The 12686-nt window shown below is 37.6% G+C and overlaps 1 pseudogene; it reads right to left on the bottom strand.

Annotated features, from left to right (window-relative positions):
• LOC145715188 (EF-hand calcium-binding domain-containing protein 13-like) overlaps nt 1-12686 on the bottom strand; it is a 98677-nt pseudogene that overhangs the window by 51233 nt on the left and 34758 nt on the right.

The following is a 12686-nucleotide window of genomic DNA, read 5'->3' as shown; positions in this document are numbered from 1 at the left end:
AGGAGGAAACTATATATTGGTTGGAAAACCTTGCTCATCTTTGAGAAAGACCATAAAGCCCTGGGGACCCAAACTGTAAAATAGTAGTTATTTTATCTTTCTTCATATTCCCATGTCCAAAAGAGATGATATCTGAAGCATTATCATATCATGTTGGATATGGATATCATATATTTAAATTACGGAACCTGAACAAAAATTTCACATAGACTCCTTACATATTTAGTTTAAAAATTATAAAATAAGCATTTCCAAAAGAAAACAGGCCCTCTATTTCTAGGGAACTTGAGTGAGTTGAATTAATCTCTGAATAAACTTCTTGGTCAAAGTTAGGCATCTGAAAAAGGGAACACAACCATCTAAAAAGGCACAACTTAAAACCACTGTGTTGTATACACTGATCTATATACCAGAAGTGGTGATTACTCAATAGCACTGACAAATGAAATGCAAACAACTGTCTAATCAATGGTTAATTCAGCTTGTTTCTGTGATGACTCAAGAACTCAAGGACCTATATTTTGACTTACATATATGATACTGACCCAGAGCATTCACTGCAATCTTTTCTTTCGACGAAACCCGTTTTAGGAGGCTGGAATGCCTTCTCACAGCTGGCTTCTGAAGTTTCGGGATACTAAAATTATCACTTTTATCCAGAGACTTTTTGAGGCTTGTAATGCTCTTCAAGCTATGTGACGTAGACTTTGAGTCATGAATTTCAATCTTCTCTGAACTTTTCTTAAAGTTTATGCCATCCTTTGAATATGGTTCCCAGAATCCTGTATCACTGCTATCAACCCCATTTAGGAATTTTTTTATTTGCAAAGGATTTTTTGATCTTTTAAGTTCAAGGTAATCATTATCCTCCATAATTTTATGATATTGGAGGTGTTTTCCATTTAACTTTGGGAATAATGATGGTTCACGTAGTCTGGAAGAGAAACTGCTTTTCATCCTATACTGTGGATAACATTCTGATATATTTGATAACTTTCTGTTTGAAGTAGATTCATCCAAGGCAGATGATTCCATACCTGCTAAGCAAGAGAAACATATTTAATTATTCTATTTACCTGTACCATTTGTAATAGTTTTTAAAAAGTAACAACTAAGTCCTCATGAAAACTATTCAAGAAATTATCAATTGCTTAAATAAACAAAGTTTAAAAAGTTAAATAAGGTTAATATGTTGAAAAACTAACAGAGCTGATAACTAAGACTGAAATATTAACTAGGTTAAATATAATCTTCTGGTTTAATATATTTAAATTCTTTTATCCAAAGCTATTTGAAGTTGCACCAAATCAAAAGTGATAGCCTACTGAAGGTTGTAGTTCTCATTCCCCACTCTGCCAATTTTGAAAGATTATAGGCTAAATATGCCAATACAGCTACAAATCCCTTAGTTATGAGCATACTGAAGTATAAGGAAGTTGGAGTGGGGAAATTTTTATTTATAAAATCAGAATACAGGGGCACCTGGGTGGCTCAGTTCGTTGGGCATCCCAGTTCGGCTCGGGTCATGATCTCACTGCTCATGGGTTTGAGCCCCAGATTGGGCTCTGTGCTGACATCTCAGAGCCTGGAGCCTGCTTCAGATTCTGTCTCCCTCACTCTCTGCCCCTCCCCCACTCACGTTCTGTCTCCCTCTCTCTCAAAAATAAACATTAAAAAAATTGTTTTTCATTTAACATCAGAATACAAATATTTACCCTCCTAAAGATTCTCAGTACTTGTGGGAAAAAATAGTTTGTATATAAAATAACCTCTTCAGAAAAATATTAATACAATGTCCCACTGGGGCTTCCTTTATAAAATTCATCTGATGGCTCAGAATAGTACCTTACATTTGAATAACACATTTTAAAGTATTTCAAATGTTATAATACTTGATTTTATGATAGACTATTATTCTCCTCTTAGAAGTTTAAAATATGTTTGATCATTGAAGGCAAAACTTATAAAACATTGTCTGAAGTTTTCAGTGTGTATAGTGGTAATACATAATAAAATTACAGCTTAACAGAGGGAGGGTAAAAAGATCTATATAAGGGTAAAACTTCTATATTCCACTTGAAGTGGTAAAATATTTATTTTAGCATACTAGAAAAGGTTAAGTATGTATACTATAATCCTTAAAACAACCACTGGAAAAATACAGAGATATAGTGAAAATACATATAGAATAAATTCACATACTAAAAAAATGCTCCCCAAAAAAGAAGGGAGAAAATGGTTGAAAAACAGAGGAAAAAATAGAAAACAAATAATAATATGGTACACCTGGTCTGAATGTATAAGTAATTACATTACATATGATCTAAACACTCCAATTAAAATACAGGAATTATACAAATAAATACAAAAAACATCACCCAACTCTGTGTGGTTTACAAAATACTTCAAAACTGGTGATATAAGAAGGTTAAAAGTAAAAGGATGGAAAATACTTACCATCTAAGCACTAATCAAAAGAAAACTGGAGTTATATTAGAATCAGAAAAAGTAAACTTGAGAGAAAAGAAAATTACCAGTGATCACATACATATTGCATAATGATAAAAGAATCAGCTCACCAAGAAGATAGAACTATTCTAAATGTGAATTCACCTAGCAACAGAGATTCAAAATGCATGAACCAAAACCTGACAAAACTGAAAGGAGAAATAGACAAATCTACAATTATATTTGGAGACAATATTCCTTTCTCTATAACAGAACTAGTAAAAAAAAATCAGCAAGGATTCAGAAGAATGAATAACATGAATTATTATGCATGGGAGTGGGTATGTGATTATTAGTAATATCTATGTCAGAAAAGAAAAATTAATGAAAAAACTTCCACATCAAAGACAAAATTAGAATTCAAAATAAACTTTGAAACGTTCAGGTAATAATAGCAAATTGAACAGCCTTCAAACACTCCATTTAAACTAAGGAATTTTGGGGATGCCTGGCTGGCCCAGTCAGTTAGGTGTCCAACTTCAGCTCAGGCCATGATCTCGCGGTTTGTGAGTTGGAGCCCCACATCAGGCTCTGTACTAACAGCTTGAAGCCTGGAGCCTGCTTTGGATTCTGTGTCTTCCCCTCTCTCTGCCCTCCCCGGCTCGCTCTCTCTCTCTCTCTCAAAAATAAACTAAAGGAATTTTTAAAACATCACAAATCCATAATAACAAAAAAGAAGAGGAAAAGAAACTACTACAATTAAATTTTGGAATCTGGAAAGCTGATGAACTTAGTAGACCTGAAAAGGCTGAACCATAAGGCAGAATGGGGAAAGCCAAGAAGCAACCCAGTTCATAACACAAAAACTCCAAAAGCTCATAAATTAGTAGCATTTAGGTATCTCTAAAAGTGAGGGTAAGAGTGAAGCTAAAAAGAAAGAACTGGTTAAAATCCCTTTAAGTAGTAATTTGATACCTAGGGTCTCTTCACACGGCCAGATATTCACTTTTATCCACTGGGCACAGCCAGTTATTGATCTTCTCCTACTCCAGCAGGAAAGTGACAATTCATCAGAAAGGGTTAAACACAAGGGCTCTGGATTATGGAATACTAAACACAATAGAGGGTAGGAGTATTACCTGCAAAACTCGGAGGGAGGCTTACACTGAATAATGGGAACTTCAGTCTTTCGTCTTATTTAACACCTGGAATTCTATGAAGCAAGGCTATACCTGCGGGAAGGATATTCAAAGTTTCTTTGAACACTCTGACCATCTCAAAAGGAAATATACCCTAAAGACAGTCATATTAAGGGTTTTCCAGGCAAATAGCCCAGCCAGACCACCCGATAGCAGGGTTTCTCAGTCTCAGCAGTACAGGCATTTTGAGACAGATACTTCTTTATTGAGAGAGCTGTCCTGTGTATTGTAGGATACTCAGAAGCATCCCTGGCCTCTCACCACTTGATGCCAGTAATACAGATTGTGATGACCAAAAATGTCTCCAAATGTTTCCAAATGTTCCTGGGGGAAGGGGAAGTTCGGGGCGGGGGGCGGGGGAAATCTCCGAATCATCTCTGGTTAAGAATCATTATCCTACAATGGAACTGGAGAGTGTGATGCTAAGTGAAATAAGCCATACAGAGAAAGACAGATACCATATGGTTTCACTCTTATGTAGATCCTGAGAAACATAACAGAAACCCATGGGGGAGGGGGAGGAAAAAAAAAAAAAAAGAGGCCAGAGTGGGAGAGAGCCAAAGCATAAGAGACTGTTAAAAACTGAGAACAAACTGAGGGTTGATGGGGGGTGGGAGGGAGGGCAGGGTGGGTGATGGGTATTGAGGAGGGCACCTTTTGGGATGAGCACTGGGTGTTGTATGGAAACCAATTTGACAGTAAATTTCATATATTAAAAAATAAAAAAAAAAATAAAAAAAAAAAAAAGAATCATTATCCTACAGCTCATAATCAGCTAGTTTTGCCCTCAGTCTCAGAGCTTCCAAATAGCTTTTGAGTTCACCATTCTCAAATATGAGTAGACAACCAAAGATCACCAGACATTTGAGGAACACTCCTAAAATGAAAAACAAACAGAAAAAAATACCTTGGAGGAGACAGAATATGAATGAAAAAGGAAATCTCAAAAGCATTGCAACAGAAGTTCTTAGTTGCAACAGAAGATATTGTTTGTGGAACAATAGAAATGCTCATGAAATAAGAGGAGGATATTATAATAAAATAACAGAGGGGAAAGAAATTATTGGAAATTTAAAAGTACAAATGAAAAACTAAATAGAAGCATTGGAAGATAAATTTAAGGAACTCTCTCAGAAAACATAACAAAGAGTGGCACCTGGGTGGCTCAGTCAGTTAAGCATCCGACTCTTGATTTCGGCCCAGGTCATGATCTCACAGTCGTGAGATTGAGCCCTATGTTGGGTTCTGCGCTGGGTGTGGAACCTGCTTAAGATTCCCTCTCCCTCTCCCTTTGCCCCTCTTCCACTCTCACTCATGAAATAAATAATAAATAAATAAAGCATAACAAAGAGATAAGAGAAAAAGGTTAAAAAAAAAAGGAATCATCCCATTATGTCACATATCCAAATATCAAGAGTTCCACAGAGACAGAAAAAATAGAGGAAAGGAAATCATCAACAAATTATTTTAATTTTCCAGAATCAAAGGACGCTGTATTCAGCACAATCGTTACAAAGAAACTTCTTTCAAGGAGACTTTCAGAAGACTAGAAAATATCCTATATGCTTGAAAAAAAAAAAAATCAGTGTCAAAGTCAAGAGTCAGAAAATTTTGCACTTCAATGGCAATACTGAAAAGTAGAAAACATAGAAAATTATTTACAATCTAGAATTCTGTACCCAAACTATCAATAAAATATGAAGACAGAATCTGTCATAGGAGGAGAGAAGTGAAAAGTCTCCAGCATGTTAATGAAGAAACATCTCAAGATGACAGTTGCACACAAAATGTAGAGGGCAACAAATTCATACTGAAGAACATCAAAATACTCTAAAGAAGATTTCTTCAAGAAGACAAAACTACTAGAATACCTTGTGCAGACAAACTTACGAAGAGGATATTTAGACAGTTGGCAGAGTCTAAGCTTCAATCAGTAATATATATACTTTTTTTTTAAACCAAGCAAATAAGTAAATAAGACAACTCAAAGAGGGAAAAATTGTACAGAAAGAGAAAGCAGCCACAAGATACTTACATGTGGCTCAGCAGCGAATAGTGTGTACATAAATATATTAACATAAATACAGAATTAAAACTTACTCAATTACCCTATGACTATATTAGGAGGATGGATAGGTATGGGAAGTGGATATGGTGGGGACAGGGAAAATGAAACAGAGCTAAATCCTTATTTTTCATATTAAGGAGTTTACTAGGTCTACCCAAAATTTTAAAAAATCAACAAGAAGCAATACAAACATGTTATTTACAGTCATGAAAACAAATATCAGGTAATCAGCTAAAATGTTTGCCTCTGGAGAAACTGAGGAAAGGATCAGGCAAGAGGCTGCTCTATTTGTAGCAAGTTTATTAGAACTATATAATTCTTTTTTCTAATCTTTTTAAATCTTTATTTATTTTTGAGGGAGGCAGAGACAGACTGTGAGCAGGGGAGGAAGAGAGAGAGAGGGAGACACAGAATCCGAAGCAGGTTCCAGGCTCTGAGCTGTCAGCACAGAGCCCAATGCGGGGCTCGAACTCATGAACCGTGAGATCACGACCTGAGCTGAAGTCAGACACTCAACCAACTGAGCCAAATTGAGCTTAAAATTATACACATAGATAATCTTGACCAAAGGATGTCCGGACAGAGAAAGAAAAGGGAGTGACACCATGTGTAATAGGAAGAGATTTTTAAAAACATACTTAATGGAGAAAAACAAAACTAATCATGAATGATACTGAATAATATACTAAAAACAATTTTTAAAAAATGTTTTAATGTTTATTTATTTTTGAGACAGACAAAGCACAAGCAGGGGAGGGTCAGAGAGAGAGAGGGAGACACAGAATCTGCAGCAGCCTCCAGGCTCTGAGCAGTCAGCACAGAGCCTGATGAGGGGCTCGAGCTCACGGACCATGAGATCATGACCTGAGCCGAATTTGGACATTTAACTGACTGAGCCACTCAGGCACCCCTATATTAAAAATTTTTAACTGTCAATGTCAGGATGTCAGAATGACCCACAAATTGCAAATTACATTTTTTTTCTTAGTGTTATTATTTTGTTTTAAAGTTGACTTCATGTTGCAAAATATTAAGGGAAAGATAAAAGAAAATTATGGTAGTTACATAATCAATACTGATTAGGTATATTTAGGATTTAAACTTTTATCTAAAGAGTTAGAGTAATGGGGGGGGGGGTGCACACGGGTGGCTCAGTCGGTTAAGCGTCTGACTTCAGCTCAGGTCGTGATCTCGCAGTCTGTGAGTTCGAGCCCCGTGTTGGGCTCTGTGCTGACAGCTCAGAGTCTGGAGCCTGTTTTGGATTCTGTGTCTCCCCCTCTCTTTCTGCCCCTCCCCCGCTCACGCTCTGTCTCTGTTGCTCTCAAAAAATAAGTAAAACATAAAAAAAAATTTAAAAGAGTTAGAGTTAATGGGGTCAGAGAAGGCTTTCAGATTCCATATGATAAAACCTACAAATTAGGATTTAATTTAAAGGCAATTTATTTATAAATAAAACTTGCTGTAGCAACAAGAGCTCACTTACAAAAATCTTCATACTGGTGCTGTAGTTCATCCAAAATAAATAGAATATCTCTAATATCCACCATGTGGTTACCTGTAATAGAAAGAGTAAGTTCAAGTGCTGTTATTTCTTTTTTGAACACAAATCTAGTTTCCATCCCATTCTAATACAAAAACAACACAGAGATGTGTGAAAGTAGGAACAGAGGTTGTGAATAATATCTAGAATTGTTAATAGCTCAGTATACACTGAAACATAAAAGACCATTATTTTCTTTTTCCCTTAATAAAAGAGTTTCCCATCAAAAGAAATTAGTCACATTTTAAGCTCCACAGCTAGGTAATCAGGTTAATATTTCATTCATTTAACAAATAGTGTTTTGAGAATTTACTATAGGTAGAATTTCAAGTTTTAGCTCTTTTGTCTTTCTCACTGGATTGTGAGCTCTTCAAGAGTACAGGATGTCATTTGTTTCCCCAATGCCTAGCAAATTATATACTTCCTAGCACTTAAAAACTAATTTTTTTGAGGGGCACCTGAGTGGCTCAGTCAGTTGAGTGTTTGACTCTTGATTTGGGCTCAGGTCATGATCTCAGAGTTCATGGGTTCGAGCCCCACGCTGGGCTCTGCGCTGACAGTGCAGAGCCTGCTTGGGATTCTCTCTTTCCCTCTCTCTCTGCCTCTCTCCCACTTGCACTGTCTCTCTCTCAAAATAAATAAATAAACTTTAAAAAAATTATTTTTTAAAAATTATTTTTGATAAAACAGGGAGGGGGACAAAACATAAGAGACTTGTAAATATGGAGAACAAATTGAGGGTTACTGGAGGGGTTGTGGGAGAGAGGGTGGGCTAAACGGGTAAGGGGCACTAAGGAATCTACTCCAGAAGTCCTTGTTGCACTATATACTAATTTGGACGTAAATTTAAAAAAATAAAAAATTAAATAAAAAAAATATTTTTGAATGAATAAATATACTAAAGGCTGTAAAGAATCATGCAATGTCTACATTGTGGATAGCAGTAAACCATTTACTTAGCATCTTACACATGTACAGCACTCCCATAATTATAACTTCTACCATTCCTTCCCTTGCCTCTGTCTAAAACCATTTTCCTTCTTGGACAGTGTATGACAGAGAATGGGGTCAGAGACAGTGACCTCAAATAATGTTGTTCCAATTGGACACCCAATAGTTCTTGCCTCCAAATGTCTAACTTCGCTTGACATTCAAGGTGAGAAAGACCAGGTGTTGACTTACCTACTTATAAAAATACTAGGTTTGTTCTTCAGCCTATGCCTAAAAAATCAACTATTCAGTTATAAGCATAAGCAAAGACCCTGAAAAGAAGATGCCAGTTTTTAATGTGCCTTTTGAGTCCAAGAATTATTATATACACTATGGTTTTGGTGTTGGGTAAGATTGATTCATTCTGCTTCTTTGAAAATTGGTAAGCTATGTCAGGTCCAGGACTTTAAATCACTGCAAAGCAAGTAAGTATTTGACCCAACCAAAGAAGTGCTACACCAATTGATGTTAAGTTGCCTTCTGATTAGAACTGCTTCTCACATTCTGGGGGTTTTTTTAATTATTTTTAATGTTTATTTATTTTTGAGAGAGACAGAGACAGAATGCAAGTGGGTTGGGGCAGAGAGAGGGGGAGACACAGAATCTGAAGCAGGTTCCAGGCTCTGAGCTGTCAGCACAGAGCCTGATGTGGGGCTCGAACTCACGAGCCACGAGACCATGACCTGAGCCGAAGTTGGACGCTTAACCGACTGAGCCACCCAGGCGCCACTCTTACATTCTGTTTTTTTATTTTCTTGGTATTTATTCTCATTCTGTTCTTGATTGTGGTTCTAACACCCCAGTGAACTTCTGGAACTTCTGTAGAGTCCATATCCCAAGTTCTTAGATCAAAGCATAAGTCCTAAAATAATTCAAGGCTTCAACCCTCAAACTCGTGAATTTGATCAGTGTAAAGTTTCTGTTGGATCATCCAAAAATTAATCCAATGGAGAAGGCTGTATTGTTTATATCTGGTCTCTACTTAAAGAACTCCCCTTTCTGGAAAGAGGTCCAACATTGACCAGTGAGCATGCAGTAGCCAACCATGTATAGATTTACTAGCTCTCGCTCAAATTTATTCCTTCTTCTATGCAATGACAAATACTTCTCACACACATCTAAGACAAATACTACCCATTTATATAGTCTCTGGTGGCCAAATAAGCATTACAGAATCTGAAATTACTATTTTGACCCCTATCTAGCTTATCAAAACCTCAATGAATAATTCCTGGTTGAGACTGAGACAATCAGTACAGTTACAGGTAGCATTTACTTCATAAGAGAAGTTCAAAACAGCTTCCCACTCTTACATTTGTCCTTCTGGAGGAAGCTCATATTGGAACTTTCCTTTCCATTCAACCTGGAAAATGTAACTATCTAATGTGAAAAAAAAGTATCCTAATCATCAAAGTCATATTCAAGGCAACATTACTTTGAAGGTGTTAAATGACTATTAACACATTTCCATAATCTCCACAATAGCTCCACAATATCAGAGACCTTCTCATCAAAAATCGTACTAGTTACTACTTTTCACCCAATTCAATTACTAGATCGGTAAATACCACGAGAGAAAAAACTACTGCACCAATATCCTATCTCAGAAACCAAACTACCAGAACTGTCATCAAGTGATTTTCCATATTCCTCTTGCCAGATCTTAATGAAGCAAATGCTTATTGGACTTCCTTGCAAATTCCAGCAGCATTCCTCTTCATCATGCATACTCATGAAGATATTCTCCATGTTATCAGTACTGCTCCAAAAAACCAAACCAAATACAAAAACAAGATGTTAAAACAGTACCTATATTGGGGCGCCTGGGTGGCGCAGTCGGTTAAGCGTCCGACTTCAGCCAGGTCACGATCTCGCGGTCCGTGAGTTCGAGCCCCGCGTCAGGCTCTGGGCTGATGGCTTGGAGCCTGGAGCCTGTTTCCGATTCTGTGTCTCCCTCTCTCTCTGCCCCTCCCCCGTTCATGCTCTGTCTCTCTCTGTCCCAAAAAAAAATAAATAAAAAACGTTGAAAAAAAAAAAAACAAAAAAAAAACAAAAAAAACCCAGTACCTATACCAGGGTGCTACGACTTCTACTAGCAGGATAACCGACTTATATCACTCCTTACTTCAAAATTCTGTTACAGAAGAATCCATATCTCTTACCGGGGTAACCCAAAACTTTTGGCATTCTGAGGGTGTCCTTTCCTTTAATGTTTAAGTAAAATAGCCCCGACCCCACACCATACATTATATGAACAGCAATCAATACTCCCTCCAAAATTTGAAGATTCCTGAGTGTTTTATACTCTGGCAGTTGATTTTCGTTTTTTCTATTCCCGTGGACTCCTGATCTCTCTCACATTATCACATCCTATAGGTGCTATCTTCTCTCCACCCCAAGCCTACCTAACACAGAACCTACAGACCCTTTTCCTTTAAATCCACCCACCACATGACTAACACAAGGCTATTGTATATAACCAACTCTTACTAGATAACTTGAAATTAATGAGAGTAAGGGATTTCTTTATAGCACAGCAAGCACTACATAGTATTGTCCTAAAGTTCTACAGCCACTCTCTATTGATTGCTAGACCCCCATCCAATCTTAGGTTCCCTCAGTGTTCCTCTTCCAGCTGCCGATTAGCCACTGTTGTATTCTAAGTTCCTGTTGTTGTCTTATATAGAGTACTTTACCTTACCTTTTTGCTCAAACTAGGTATCTCCCAATAGGCTTTAGCTCTCATAATCAAACATACCTGTTAAAATGATTTTCCTAGTCAAAAGACAAGGACCTCCCCTATGAGGAATTTTACCTTAAGTCACAACCAGGTTATTAAAAATGACAAAATGAAAAAATCTTATTCTCTCTGGTTGGAGGAGATGGAGTGAAGGGTGAGACTTATTAATTCATTCAACATATATTTGTTGAGCAGTTAATATGTGCCACAAGCACTGTATGGAGTACTGAGGATACAATATTGAGCAAAAGTACACATGATATCTGCTTTCTTGGTATTTAGTCTTATTTGAGATACAGATCTTCACAAAACCATAAGAAATAGGGGTACCTGGGTGGCTCAGTCGGTTGGGCGTCTCATTTTGGCTCAGGTCGTGATCTCGTGGTTTGTGAGTTCGAGCCCCGCATTGGGCTCTGTGCTGACAGCTCAGAGCCTGGACCTTGCTTCAGATTCTGTGTCTTCCTCTCTCTCCCTGCCTCTCCCTCACTCACACTCTGTTTCTCTATCTCTCTCAAAAATAAACAATGAAAAAAATTTTTAAAAATATAAGAAATAAAAATTGCAACTGTGATTAGTGCTGTGAGAGTGTATGAGAACTTGACCTAGTCAGAAAAGTCATGGAAGCATCCTTAAAGAATAGAGTGGAGTTTAGATCCAAAGTATGAGTCGTAATTCACTAGGAGGGAAAGAATGCTCCAGGAAAAGAAAAGAATATATGTAAAGGCTATGGCAGGAGGAAGCCTGGTATATAACTGAAACTCTAAGAGGGCACAGTAAGCAAAGCAGAATGTGGTCTGAGATGACGCTGGAGATCTAAGGTAAAGGCCAGACATTGCAAGTCCTTGTACGTGACCTTAAAGGGCTCTTCATCCCAAGAAGTATTATTAGAGTTTATGCAAGGAGGTAACATGATCAGATGTGTGGGGTTTTTTTATTTTTTTATTATGTTTATTTATTTTTGAGAGGGGAGGTGGGGCAGAGAGAGAGAGGGAGACAGAATCTGAAGCAGGCTCCAGGCTCCGAACTGTCAACACAGAGCCCAACATGGGGCTTGAAACCACAAGCCTGAGATCATAACTTGAGCCAAAGTCGGACACTTAACTGACTGAGCCACCCAGGCGCCCCACAGATGTGTGTTTTGAAAAGATCATTCTGGCCATAGTGTTAAGGGGGATAAGACTGGGTGTGGGTGGGGGCACCTGGGTGGCTCAGTCGGTTGAGCGTCCGACTTCGGCTCAGGTCATGATCTCACAGCTCGTGAGTTCGAGCCCCCCGTTGGGCTCTGTGCTGGCAGCTCAGAGCCTGGAGCCTGCTTCGGATTCTCCCTCTCTCTCTGCCCCTAACCCACTCGCATTCTGTCTCTGTCTCTCTCAAAAATAAATAAACATTAAAAAAAAAAAAAAAAAAGACTGGATGTGGGTGGACTTGTTAGGATGAACAGTGATGGTCCTAAGGAAAAATTATGGTAACTTGGACTAAGGAAATGGTGGAAAATAGAGAGATTTAAGAGATATCTAGAAGTTTAAAATAATAGTAATTCACAACGGTTGCATGAGGAGAACAGAGAAAACAAGAGTTGTCAAGGATAATTCCCAGGTTTCTGCTTCCTATTTCTTGAGACTATTCTAGTGCCAATGGGTTCTATTTAATTCCTACAACAATCTATGAAATCAGCATAATTTTTCAGTTTAGCTCCCCAAG

The sequence above is a fragment of the Panthera onca genome (assembly GCF_046562875.1).
Source record: "Panthera onca isolate mPanOnc1 chromosome E1 unlocalized genomic scaffold, mPanOnc1 haplotype 2 h2.Chr16_ul_7, whole genome shotgun sequence".
Lineage (NCBI taxonomy): Eukaryota > Metazoa > Chordata > Mammalia > Carnivora > Felidae > Panthera > Panthera onca.
This window is presented reverse-complemented; position numbering and strand designations above follow the sequence as displayed.